Raw genomic sequence first — 13,139 nt, forward strand, 5'->3', positions numbered from 1 at the left:
CTAATGTGCTTGAAATGACGATTTACGAGTGGAAGATTCCAAACTATTAACCATATGTAAATTATATGTTACAAAATTATTTATATTCCAATTTATACATAGCCTTTGTGAAGATAAACACAGCCAACACACGGTCTTCTTCTAGGCTGTTGATATATTACAAATCGTCACAAGATAATTAATCAAATCACCCGAAATTTGAATCCCAAGTATAGTAATCAGTGTGGAAATCCAAACATATTCCCATCAAAGGTAGCTAATTCCCAGTTTCAGATCACATCTCAAGCAACATTATTAAGCACGTGGCATTTGCAACAACAATCAAATAGATGTGGGGGACGGAAAAGCATGTGAAGGGAAAGGGAACACAACAGAAGAAAGAAGTAAGTTGAGAATATAAAACAATGCTAAAATCCCATTGAAAGCACTAGTTATTTTACATAACCGATATATTCCAACTAAAGTGAGAACCATCTTACCCAATGCAACAAATCTGTGCCAATGAATTCTGATGATGTAGAAAAAAAGAAACAAAAAATTTGCCAATTGTACTTAGGGTAAGTAGCAACCGAAGTTGGTACATTGCAAGGACAGCAACACAAGTAAACTAGTACCTGCGTAGGCCCACAAGATATAACAGATAGGTCACCAAAACTCCAAGTAGTACTTACACATTTATCTCGGGTCGTTTTCCAGTATCATATATTAATAGCATGGCTCTGCAGACTTTCAGAGGAAGTGGCCCGAATCATGGCTAAAGTGTAGATTAACCTGGATGTAGGTTCCCCATGGGCATGTCTGTTGGGGGGCTTCCCGAGGCCTCGTAGAGCCAAGCATGTAAGTAAGCTGAAGGACCTAGTGTACATACTGTCTAAACGCAGAATAGCGATGAGCTGGAAAGCGCGGACGAGTACGGTGGCGGGACCTAACGAAATGGGCGAATGCAGAAACAGTGGTATGGCAAGAGGCTAGAGGGAGGAATGAGGATGCAGAGGATGGTGCGATAAAGGCTTGGAGACAATTGGTGGCTACTCTGTCCATATCAGACCAAGCTGGTCAGGACAGAAATTAGCCTAGGAGGCCAGGTGATAAGGTTGACAGAGTTGGTGCTGAACGTGGGCAGATGGTGCTTAAGAGTAAGTGCTATATAATAACACATCATTATCATTTGGCCATGGACGTCTGCTTGCATTAACATTAATTTGGTAATATGGGTCTATACACACTCATCTTAATGATACACACGGCGATCCATTCTTGTATGAAATGTATATCACATTATAGTGATATCGTAACCATATTTTTCGTAGTGTACTAGGAACAATGCTATGTGATGCCACTACCTGTTTTGTCAAGGGGCGAAAGGTAGTGTTCCATCGCATCACTTCGAGGTGGGGTCAAGTGACATAACTTCACTTAAGGTCAGGGGTCGTGTGATATCACTTCCTCTACCCCTTTCATTTTGGTGAAATAACGTCCCTGTTGGTACCTTTAGATAGATCCAGTTATGACTTTAAGGACACTGCTGCGCCGTTTACCACAACATTACATAGGGTAACACCAAAACCTTGCCTCTCAGTCGTTGTGACCCCACACTAAAATGCGTTCACAGAATTATGCAACCACGCCCTCTGGTTGCTAGGCTTGGTCGAAGCACAATTAACACGACACACGACAAATGCTCCAGTCATAGACACTTACTTCCGGTACTTCAATGACAATGTTTGCAGGGTTTGACTGCTGGCGGCTAAGTTTGTTTTCTCGGATACTCCACGGTTCTTTGCTATTTCTCAGACAGCAGAGATAATCCCAAGATCATGATCATTTAGCAGAGTTTCCGCCATCGCCACAAGCCACGGATCACTGAACACTCCGCTAGGTGTTGGAGCTTTTGAAGCAGGCAGCTCCTTCTCCAACAGGATAGAAATAAATAACATACTTGTAGTGAGCAATCAACCGGGCTCTCCAAACACACTGAACACTCTGCTTTTATAATATATATTTATAGAATGTTGTAGGATGCTAAACGAAGGGTACATTGGAGCAGACACAGAACTTGTGGGGGTTTTGGAATGCTACTCTGAAAATTTCGTTTTTCAGGAGCCGGTTGACAAAAGGTTGTCCTGACTTGTGTGTGCCAGGTGGATCCTCGAGCCAGGAAAACAGCATTCTGCAGGTGTCATGATTCACAAAAGTCAACAGGCCTTATGAATGTCTTTATGCTGGCATATCTGTACTACTGCCATAATTTGTAGGCAAGGGGCTACAACGGGAGATGCTGGTAAACATTAATGTACATGCCTGATGCGCTTTGATGTGCACCTCTGTGACTTATTCCAGTCCCGTTGTCAAAGTGCAGACCCGTCTGGTCTGATGTAGTTACAAGTGTGCAAAATCAGATCCAAAAGACCCAGGATATAGATATCATCTGTCCTCCACCCTGCTGGCAGCTAGTATGAAAGGCTGAAGCAGAGGCACAGTTTGTTATCTTTAACAACACTGGCAGGCATTCCTCGATGCCTGTACCATTGCCTCTTGGACTTTGTCCATTTCCAGATCAGCTGCTCCTTTGTTCTTGCCTCCAGCTCTTCAACTACACCACCAAATCAAGGTAGGTGCCTGTTTCTATAGATTTAACAGATGTCCTTCTTCATCCCCTCCTTCCAAACTCAGGGCTACCCTCTACACTCCTCACAAATTCGTTTTTTAGTTTCCAGAAGCTGTCATAACAGGCCATGAAATCATAAGATCTGATACCTCCACGGCTCAGATCCCCTTGGTGACGGCTCTGCCTGGGAAAACTGACCTCTGGATGCGAATTCCTACACTGCCTGCTCTTTTGTCGACTAGCGCTCCATTGACAACCCAGAGCCTCCGCCATGTCTGGTGGGTCTCTGGATGACACTTTTGCTGAGGACTCTGGAAGGAGCTTCATCCTTGCACTTGGATGGATTTTCGGGGTGGGACATGTGCTGCACTTTGATGGAATGTAGGGGGCAGGAAATGGGTCGCGCTTAGATGGATTGTTGGAAATGTGTTCCTCCTAACTAATCATACTAAAATCTCACCATTCCGCATTTTCACCTTCAAATTCTGAACTAAACACAACCATTTCTCTACCACACCACAAACCATACACTCTTTTTAACACCCAATATTAAAACAAACCATGAGCAATCATACCTGAACCCCACATGATGGCTACCAACTGAAAATGCACCAATGATTGGTGACCGGTTTCTCCGAACTGAAGTTGTCAACAGCACATCAAAGCCCTATTGTTCTTCTCCCTCTCAATTCCACTAACAAACCCCTCCGAATCCTCCTTCCATTGCAGATCTGCCGAGCACCAAGAGACCATGCAAGTGGCAACATTGTGTAGTACAATACCCCAGAGCTAACACATTCTTTAAAGCCCTACTAGACCTGCAGGTTGAATAACTTAGTTAACCTACTTGACCTAAGAGAAATGTACTTCTCCCATGGCAAAGGATGACAAAAATGTTACGAGTACTTTCTGTAAAATGGTGCATGTCACCTTAAACCCACTTCAAGTTTGGCGTGCTGCTGCCACCCAGAGGCCATCCACATACTGTAAAACCTTTATTTGACATTTACTGCTAACAAAGTTTGTTTGCAATTAATGTCAAATTAAAGTTTCAAACATCCCAGAATGTCATTGCAATCACCAGAGAGGGGAAACACTAGGTGTGGAATAGGGGTACACTGCTGCTTTAACTTGGTCTGCGATGTGTTTGACTCCTCATAGCTCCCATATGGGTAGAGGGCTTACCACAGCCACCATCTCTTGTGGGTTAGATTGCACAATGCATATCTGTATATCGGGAATGCATTCATGCACTACCTAGATATGGCTGGAGGGGCTGGTTGCAAGTCTCTTACACACACAGCCAGTCCCAAATGTATGCCTTTTGTGAATCAGGATTTTGCATGGAGAAAAATGCAGGCGCAAAATGTGAGGCACACTGTGCACCTCCTATTCTGTATGCATGAGGATTTGTGAATTATGCCCGCAAAGCTTTTTTTGAAGGTGATTCTTTTACTCTTTTCAGATTTCAAGTCAGAGTGCCCACCTCTGTGGACCCCTTAGCAAGATAAATCTTTATTTGAACATCCTCCATGACATCCTGGGCCTAAATCGAATAATGTGGTTGGTGGATCTTAGCAGGCATTAATGTTTGTAGATTTGAGAAACAAAGAATAATGTATTATTATAAATTAAATGGGTTTCGGATTTACATTTATAAATCCTAATTTTCTTAGACCTTAATAAGGAAATCACATTTTAAAATGGGTTCTTACTCAACAATGTTTTGATTGTTTTTGCACAGCTGTGCTGTGTAAGCTTTCTTGATCAGTCACTTTGACTGTTGAATATAGGTTTAATGCTGAAACAAAAATGCATTACTTGATACTGCACAATAGGTAACATTTGAAGTTTAAAATGCATTCATTAAAAATAGATGACCAGAGACTTTCTTTGGGAATTTTCTTCAAATGTTCTGCCTTACACATTACACATTACGTTGTTGAATGTATTTTCAGGATCTTTGCACAATAGGGATCAGTTTAGTACTTCAGTTTTGAAAAATACTTCTGGAGTACCATCTGTTTGTCCTGTTCAGTATCTGCTAAAATATAGATTTTCTGCCCGATTCCTTAAAAAAAAATACATCTATCTTGAGTATAAGTTATATTACCTAATACTGATGGAAAATATCACTGGGCATAGAAAATAATGTAATAAAGGCTGCAGCACAACCTGGTGGCTATAGTGTATACTGCACTCTAACAATGTTCAAAAGAGAGAAAAGGTGTTTTTGCATGTGCCAGAGGTGGACGGACAAGTTAATGTGAGCGATTGTCCGGGACAGCCGAGTCAGCAGGTTGTCTGCACAGAACAAAATGGAAGCGTGTTCGTAAATAATATGATACATCTATTCAAGGAAACAGTGAGGCTGAAAGAGGGGTGGCTTTTTTAAAATATTCGAATGGATTTTCTAATCAAAGATGTTAATGTTAAAGCATATTTGTACCGTGCACTATCAAGACGGGAGTGGTCCCCGGGCGCTTTGGCGGCTCTGAAAAAGGGAAGGGGGTGGGGGGAGTGGGATAAGCTGGAAAAGTGCAAGAGAGCACATATATATATGGTCACTGGCCTACACACACTGCAGGGACGGTGATTAGACGTGTCTGTTTTTCGTTCTGTATATATTTTATTGAGTTTCAACATACAGTAGTATCAGCCAACTGTGAACATGTATATCAAGAAGGAAAAGTATCCGGTGAGGGTAACAAGACTCATATTAGCACGACAAAGTCAGATCACGTTTGCATTGGCATCCGCCCACATCAGCACCGTAGTCTGCAAAACCTTAAGAAGAAACAGTGGCAAACAATGTAGGTGACTCTTTGACATGCCCAACCTTATCGGCTTCCCCTGCTCACCGTCTCGCCCTCATCTGTCAATGACTACCAAGACTGTCCCACCTGGGGTCGTTAGGGGGAACCTGATTCACACATCCACTGCAACAAAAATGGACCTTCCTTTTACATAACGTTCTCAAATCCTCTAAAGCTTGCTCATCATGGACCTACATTAGGGACTGGAAAAGAAAGTTAAATAAGCCAGGGGGTGCCGTGGAGGCAACTATGGCTGGAAATACAAAACTGCAATACTTCCATGAAAATCAGGGAGGTATGCTCTAAATTGATGTTCAGTTGTCATCTTGTACCATCAAAGCTTCAGGAGGGGTTCCTGACACAATCTGACTGGTGCTTGTGGGGCTGTGGAATGCGGGGTGATGAGACCCACATTTAAATTATCTGCCCAAAGCTCAGTATATAATGGGAGGAGGTTCTGGCCCCTGTTATGGAAATCTTGGGATTTTCAGTGAGGGTGGATGCAGACTCGTCCCTAATAGGCTTGTGCCCAGTGGAGCTAAAGGTCTGTCCTGCATCTCAGCAGTGAAGTTAATTATTGCTCACATGTGGAAGAAGCTGGAGCCTCCTTCCTTTTTTCTGTGGGCACAAGATGTGGGGCATATGGGCTACAGAATAGCTAACATGCTCCATTCAGCATACTGTCACCTTCTGGGGGTATGGTGACCCATCACTGTCTTTCTGATTAAGAAGTATAAAACATTTTACGATCCAGGTTTCGGTCCTTGATTTGTCATTGGTTTGGATATATACATATGATGACCCGTAGGACAGTGTTAAATCTGCTCAGCTGATGGGTTGTAAGCAGGAGCTGCATAACAAGGAAGTGGGGCACTCTCATAAATATTGTGCTGGTAGAATCAAGCCTGTATACATTATATAAGGATATACTCGACTTACTGCCTCACCTACTCAGCTGACACTCTTCGCTTTGTCTCGGGAGGATAGCTCAGGGGCAACGTGTTCGCCTTGGAAGCAAGACAGCACAGAGCAACACAGGTTCGATTCCGGGGTACGCGCTTATTAAGCGCGTTATAAATAACCTAGCAGATCAGATCACTTTATGAAACCACGTGCTGCCCCTACACTGCTGCCCCATTCCTGGTACTACAAAGCTCCATCCAACACAACTAACATTTCCAATCCTGAAGCCCCCTCTATGAATGTTCCATGCAAAATTCCCCTGACAAGGTGCAATCCAGAAGCACTCAGACATGGCCCCATCCTGAGGCCCTCAATACATACAAAGCACCATCTGTAGCCTCTGGACGAGGTCCAATCCTGGCGTCCTCTCTACAAAGCATCACCCAAAACCAATCAGATAAGGTCCAACCTTGCCGCCTCATGCAAACTCCCATCCAAAAGTGCTTTGACATGGTTCAAGCCTGATGCCCCCTCCACAAAGCTACATACAAATCCCCTAACAACGGAAACCACTAGCCAGGTCCCCCTCGACAATTCCCCTTCTATAACACCTGTGAGGTCTAATTTAGACCACCACTGCTACAAGGCTCTAATCAGCTGCCCCTCCATAAATACATTGCGACCCCTGTGTTCCACCACTAGAAAGCCAGATATGTGTCCCTTTTTTAAAGGCATACAGACTCCAACTATATAAGGATTACCTCAACCCTCCTCTATAAATAACACCCACTACCCAAGTTCACTGCTCAAGCACCAAATATCTTTATGGCCTCATCGAGACAGCTCTACACAGGACCCAATCTAAAACTGTAATCTTGTTTACTGCAGCACCACCCACCCCACACCCGTATAAGAGCATAAAATCCCGCCCAATGTGCCTCTCTGCGCACAGCAATTCCCACAGTTTCTGCACTAGACAAATCCTCAAATCTGCCCCTATGCAAAGAATAAATCATCCCCCTGTTGCACATGACAAATGCCCAAATACCCCCTCTAAGTAAGGCAAATCGCTCATCTGCATAGGACCCCAAGTATTCTGCGGTTCTTTAAAGGACGAGTCCCAAATTCGCCCCTCTTTACAGGGCAAGTACCCAAATTGCCCCCTGCGTGTAGGACAACAAAACTCACATTGACACCCCACCCACACTCTGCACGGGACAAATCCCCAAATCTGCACTTCTGCAAAGTAGCAAACCCACCTCCCGCGGTGCTTGCAAATTCCCAAATACCTGCTTCGCACAGGACAAATCGCTCCTCAACACAGGACCACAAGTATTTCACCCATTTGCACAGGACCACACGTTCCAATTCCACCCCCTGCGCAGGAAAAGTGCCAAAATATGCCCCTCTGCATGGGAAAAATTCCCGTATGTGTCCCTTTGTACAACACAAATCCTCCCCCATATCGGCTGTACAGGGCTTTAAGCGGGACGGAGTCTGTGCAGTTTACAAAAACTGTTTTGCGCATGTCAGGAGTCTGCTTTAGAAAACGTGTGCTAGTTGAGAATTGCAGGGACCAAGAGCTTTACAAGCTGTGAAAGGAATACACGAAGGAAAATGGGAAGTTTCACTCAGCTCAGTCGGTACAGCCAAATCTTCATACTCGAGAGCTCAGGCTGTCTAAATTAGTGTATATGGTTCGTGGTTTGCAGAGATTTTACTAATAGGGTGTGTGTTGTAATAAATGAAATGAACACCAAGCAAATCAGCCAAGAACCCACCCTGGTGATATTTGCTCTATCCCCTTTCCCATTGTTGTTTTATATACAGAATTAGTGTGATTTATTCGGGATTATACGATTACTGTCACTCATTCACTGCGACATTGGAAAATGATGACTTTATTTTTATTTCGACCCCCTATAGACCCCATATATATGTGGGGGTGTTGATTATAATATATAGTGCAGATAGATGTTGATGCAAGGTGTCTCCCCCCTCATTTATATTGGGTGAAAGGGGGCTGAATTAAAAAACAAAGTCGGCTTTTTCAGAGGTCACAGTGATGGGGGACGCAGTAATCAGATAGATCCATGTATTCACTGTTTGAATTGCTGACATACTGAGTGATTTATTTACAGACATTGATTAATTTACAACTGACCCAGAAATAAATGTTAAACAGCGCCTTTATGGCCAATATTCAGAATGGATGCAAACAAGACGACCTTAGACCATGCTGAGCGAACCAAAATAAATGTTTGCAGGGTCACATGAAAGAAATGGTACGATGTAATTTCATCGCCGGATGTTTTTTCGCTGGGTTTTTTGCCACGGATTTTTTTAAAAAATAGAATCATCTAATTTTTTGGGGGGGGGTTAAAAAAATTATATAAATTGTCTGTGGGTGTACGGGGATATAAAAATAATTAAAGGAGATGTGGGTTTATGGGGGTAACACCCCAAAAAAAAAAAATTCAATGATTTTTTTCGAAAAAAAATCCACGGTAAAAAACCCTGTGATGAAACTGCAGGCGATGAAATCACATGGAACCGAAAGAAATATTATTGGGGACATGTAGCCATCCGGTTTTGGGGCACGCCAAGCATTTAGGCCATGCCATGCTCCCTTGTTGGATCCACCCCTCAATTTCACATCACACTTAAACATAACTGCTAAATTGCCCTGTGTCCTGCGTGACACCTCACGCCAACCCTTGTTTTCCCACTGCATGCTGTGTCTCGTAAACCAATACTTACAATGGGAAAAATGAAATGACCCGTCCTACAAGTTTGTAAACAAGAATCAAACAGCTTTCAGATGCCTTAACCCCAAGATAGTAAGTTGCTTATGGGGCTAAAACTTGGTATGTAGCTAATTTGACCAAATGTTTATTTTTTCACTATTTCGATATTACAGAGGGGTAGGGGGGTGAAATATGCAATTCTTTACCCATTTTTGCAACATAAATTCTTCTTTTCCATGGTTACAGCATTAAGAGACACCATGATGTATTTTTGTGAGGTAAGCTTTCCCTCTGCGTGTAATAAACTGAGTTTAGCATGCTACTGTGTTTCGGTAAAACCCTTAAAGATAGCCAGTGCTCCCCTTTGTACTTCTTTGGCCAGGATAAGTGGATCCCTCAAAGCATAGAGGAATCTTTTCAGTACAAATACTTACGTTTTGGCTTTCCGGGACTCCATTCTGTGGTAGGTCAGAAGAAGGATACAGACACATTTTTGACATGCTTGAAGGTGTTTTATTGAAATAGTAAGTAAAACAGACTCACTATCCCTAATCTGTAGATGTCCTGGCCTGACAAAACTAACTAGGGTGGTCGTTGTCTGTTGTGAAGTCCAAAGCAAATAGTCTGTCCTCTGTCCAAAACTAAGCTGCACTGACACTGCCACTAAGACAAAACAACAAAAGCCCAGGAGAATGACTCCCTTCTCCTGGATGGACTTCCACCAGTCATGGTATATCATTTTTAGATCGTTTTTGGCTACCTCTTAGATTAGCATTTTCAGTTCCTAGTCTTTGGTTCCACCGTGTTTGTGACCTTTGAATTTCTCATACTATATTGTTCTGAAGTGTCTCTGAAAGTCTCTCTTGCACCAATATCTTCGGGGAAGTAGAATCCCCCTTTACTTTGTTCCTGTTCTCTGTATTTCTAAGGTTCTTTAGCCACTCATGAATAAGATTATTGATATCAGGATTGTCCTTCTCTGGTTTAATAATCTTCTCTTTGGGGCAAGTGTAGTAGACCCAAGAGTTTTTCTTACTTTCTTGATCACTTCCTGTATTACTGGGACAAGTAAGATGAGCCTCGTAATGATTCACACTCTCTTGGTTCTCTTGTGTCGCTGGGACGACTTGGATGAGTCCCGTGATGGTTTTCACTCTTCATAGTATTTGGCAATTCACTGGGATGAGTAGGTTGAGTCCCTGAATAATTCTCACTTTTCTTAGTACTTGTCCATTCACTGGGATGAGTAGGCTGTTGGTACTCGCTATACCTGTGCTCCCTCCCGGGTCTCCCGCTGTCCCAGTTACCTTTCTTCAAAACGGTTGGTGTCACCGGTTCTGCATGCAGGATAGGGACTTTGCTTCGCTTAGTCCGGACGGTTCCTGCTTTCACCCCGACTCTCTGTGTCTCGTCCGTGGGGCCAGCTTCACAGTGGTCTCAGCGTCGTTGCCAGAGTGCACAGTCCACCTATCACGGATCACACCACTGCTCACGACTGGCTCTCTCGCTTCTTCCCCGTTTATATTCTGGCTTCAGCTCTCTCTGTGCTTGTCACGCATGCCAGCTGGTTGCTTCCTCCCAGCAGAGGATCTCCCGATCTTTATCAACTTCCATGACACTGCTGATTTGAAACTCCTGGGTTTCACTTCCCTTTGACAATGGTCCTTTTTCCTGTTTTATGACACCTTGATGGGTCCTCCCCAACTGAGGATTATAGTCATTTTTCTCTTCCAGTTGAGCACTCTCCCTTACTCGCTCATTCCTCCTCATCACAGTATTGCTGGTTTCTAACCACTGAGCAATCGGTATTACTCACTCATTCTTCTTCTTCTCAGTAGTTTTACCAGATATTTCTTCAGGTTGGATCTTGGTTCTTATGGCACAATAACAAATAGTGGCTTGGTCTGGGTTTTTCTGAAGCCCCAATGTTACTATTGGTCCAAGAGAAAGGGCTTTAGGGAGTTCCTCTGTGGAACTTGAGTCCTTGTCCCCAATAGGGCAGTCCCTCCCTATGAGGTCCCGCTTGCCGCCACCCCTAGGGGGAATATTGCATAGTGGGCTCACCTGTCTAGCCTCACAAGGAAAGGCTCTCCCCTCGTGAGAAGTGACTGAATCCCGCGGTTCGTTACAAATCATACTGCCTTATAGAGATTACTTGTAAAATTCACAAATCATGTAGTAAAACAACCTGAGAAGTTGTAAATCCTTACGGAAACATGTTGAGCAAATAAAATACCAATCTGGCTTTATTTCCTCAGTTTGAATGGAAAACTACAACTCCCAGAATGAAGGCCTAAAAATCTCCTACGTTTACAATTTTAAGGCACACATAAAAAAACAATTCTAGTAAGTTCACATGGCCCAGAGATTCTGTTTCACAAACTTGCAGCTTGCTGTTATGCATGATGTTAAGTATTACTACTATGCATGATGTTAAGATGATTTGACTATTTGCACACCAGGCTAGTAGAGCAGTGGTTGTCACACTATAGTTAAGTTGATTATTGAGATACATAGGAAATCAACAAATTGATTTACTAATAACTTTTGTCTCATTCGACAGATTAAGCTACAATTTTGCAGGCAGAAATGTGCTGACAGCATACCCGGCCTCCTCCTCCCCCCAGCCCATCACACTGGAAATTGTGGGAAAGATCTCTTAAAAAATAAAGAGATTATTAAGAAAATAAAAAAAGCTTGAGTGCACATTGAAAACAACTGAATGGGACTGGACCAGGAACGAAACAAATTGGGCACGAAGCATTGACTCGATTTTCCAGGGGTAGTGTGGCCCGGAGTCTGGAGTTATTGCGTCCAGTTTAAGTATTTGCTGGAGAGGGCGGTAACCCCCTTCTCCCAAATGATATATCTATCTTCCATGGTGCATTGCAGCAGACAGGCTTTACAGGACTGAAAAGCTGCCATTTTTTTTGATGCAAGAGACAACCGCGGGAATCTCTGTGGCTACCCGAAAACAAAAAAAAAGCAGATAAAAAAAACAATGAAATACCAACAGGCTAGAGGTGGAGGGAGTCAAGATGACACCATGTGAAATTTGGGAGTTGGAGCAGGGGCTATAGATGAAGTTTAGAACACAAAGCACACGGGTATTCGGCGAGATAACCGCGGCTACCAGTCATCGGGAATGAAAGTGCATCACGGAAGCAATGACTGTTGGAGGGCTGGGGAGGTGAGGAGGCTTTGAGGGGGGTGGTGGGGATCAGGCACAGATGGGAGGGGAGGCACTTGGTGGGGTAGAAGGGAGGCATTTTTTCTCCCCGACGGTTTTCCCGATAATCGCGGGTATCAGATAATTATAGACAACCGCAGCTATCTGTAGTACATAGTTATTATACACACGGTTATGGGGAAAAATGATATACAGATATCAATAGATATTTCTGCAAACAAAGGGGGATGAGGGGGCACCCTGTTGAGTGCGAGTGGCATGAAAGCGCTTTGAGGAGAACATCATCTGGATTGTGGGAGGCTGATTGAGCTGGGAACCAGAGTGCGCCCCCGATCCCCCTTGGTTGTCAAAAATATTTGGGAGCTTGACACTCCAGAGGAGCAGCACCGGGGTGACACATGCCCCAAATTGGAGAGCTACACTATTGGTTTTCCCCATTTCCCCCTACTGTGGGATTCACATTGTGTAACCGGAGGGAGAGTTGGTTCTTGGCTGCCTTCATGGACTACAGCTATCAGAATTTGATGAGGCCACAATCTTGTACTAAACAGCAACACCTGAACAGACGGCCCGAGAGGCAGTGCAAGAGGCATGCAAGCACTTGGAGGAGAACATCATCTGGACTGCGGGAGGCTGATCGAGCTGCGAACCAGAGTGTGCCGCACATTCCCTTTGTTTGCACCCCAAAAAAATAAAATATATATATATATATATATATATATATATATATATATATATATATATATATATATTTACAGCTACAATGAGGGAAGGGGTGAAAGTAAAATACATGGCTAATGACCCGGTAGAGTTTTGAATTAAAGCAAGGGCACAGTAAAAGGCTACGCTCACTAGCGTGGGCGTGTAACACATGT

The sequence above is a fragment of the Ambystoma mexicanum genome, chromosome 7q (assembly GCF_040938575.1).
Source record: "Ambystoma mexicanum isolate Mex_15411 chromosome 7q, UKY_AmexF1_1, whole genome shotgun sequence".
NCBI lineage: Eukaryota > Metazoa > Chordata > Amphibia > Caudata > Ambystomatidae > Ambystoma > Ambystoma mexicanum.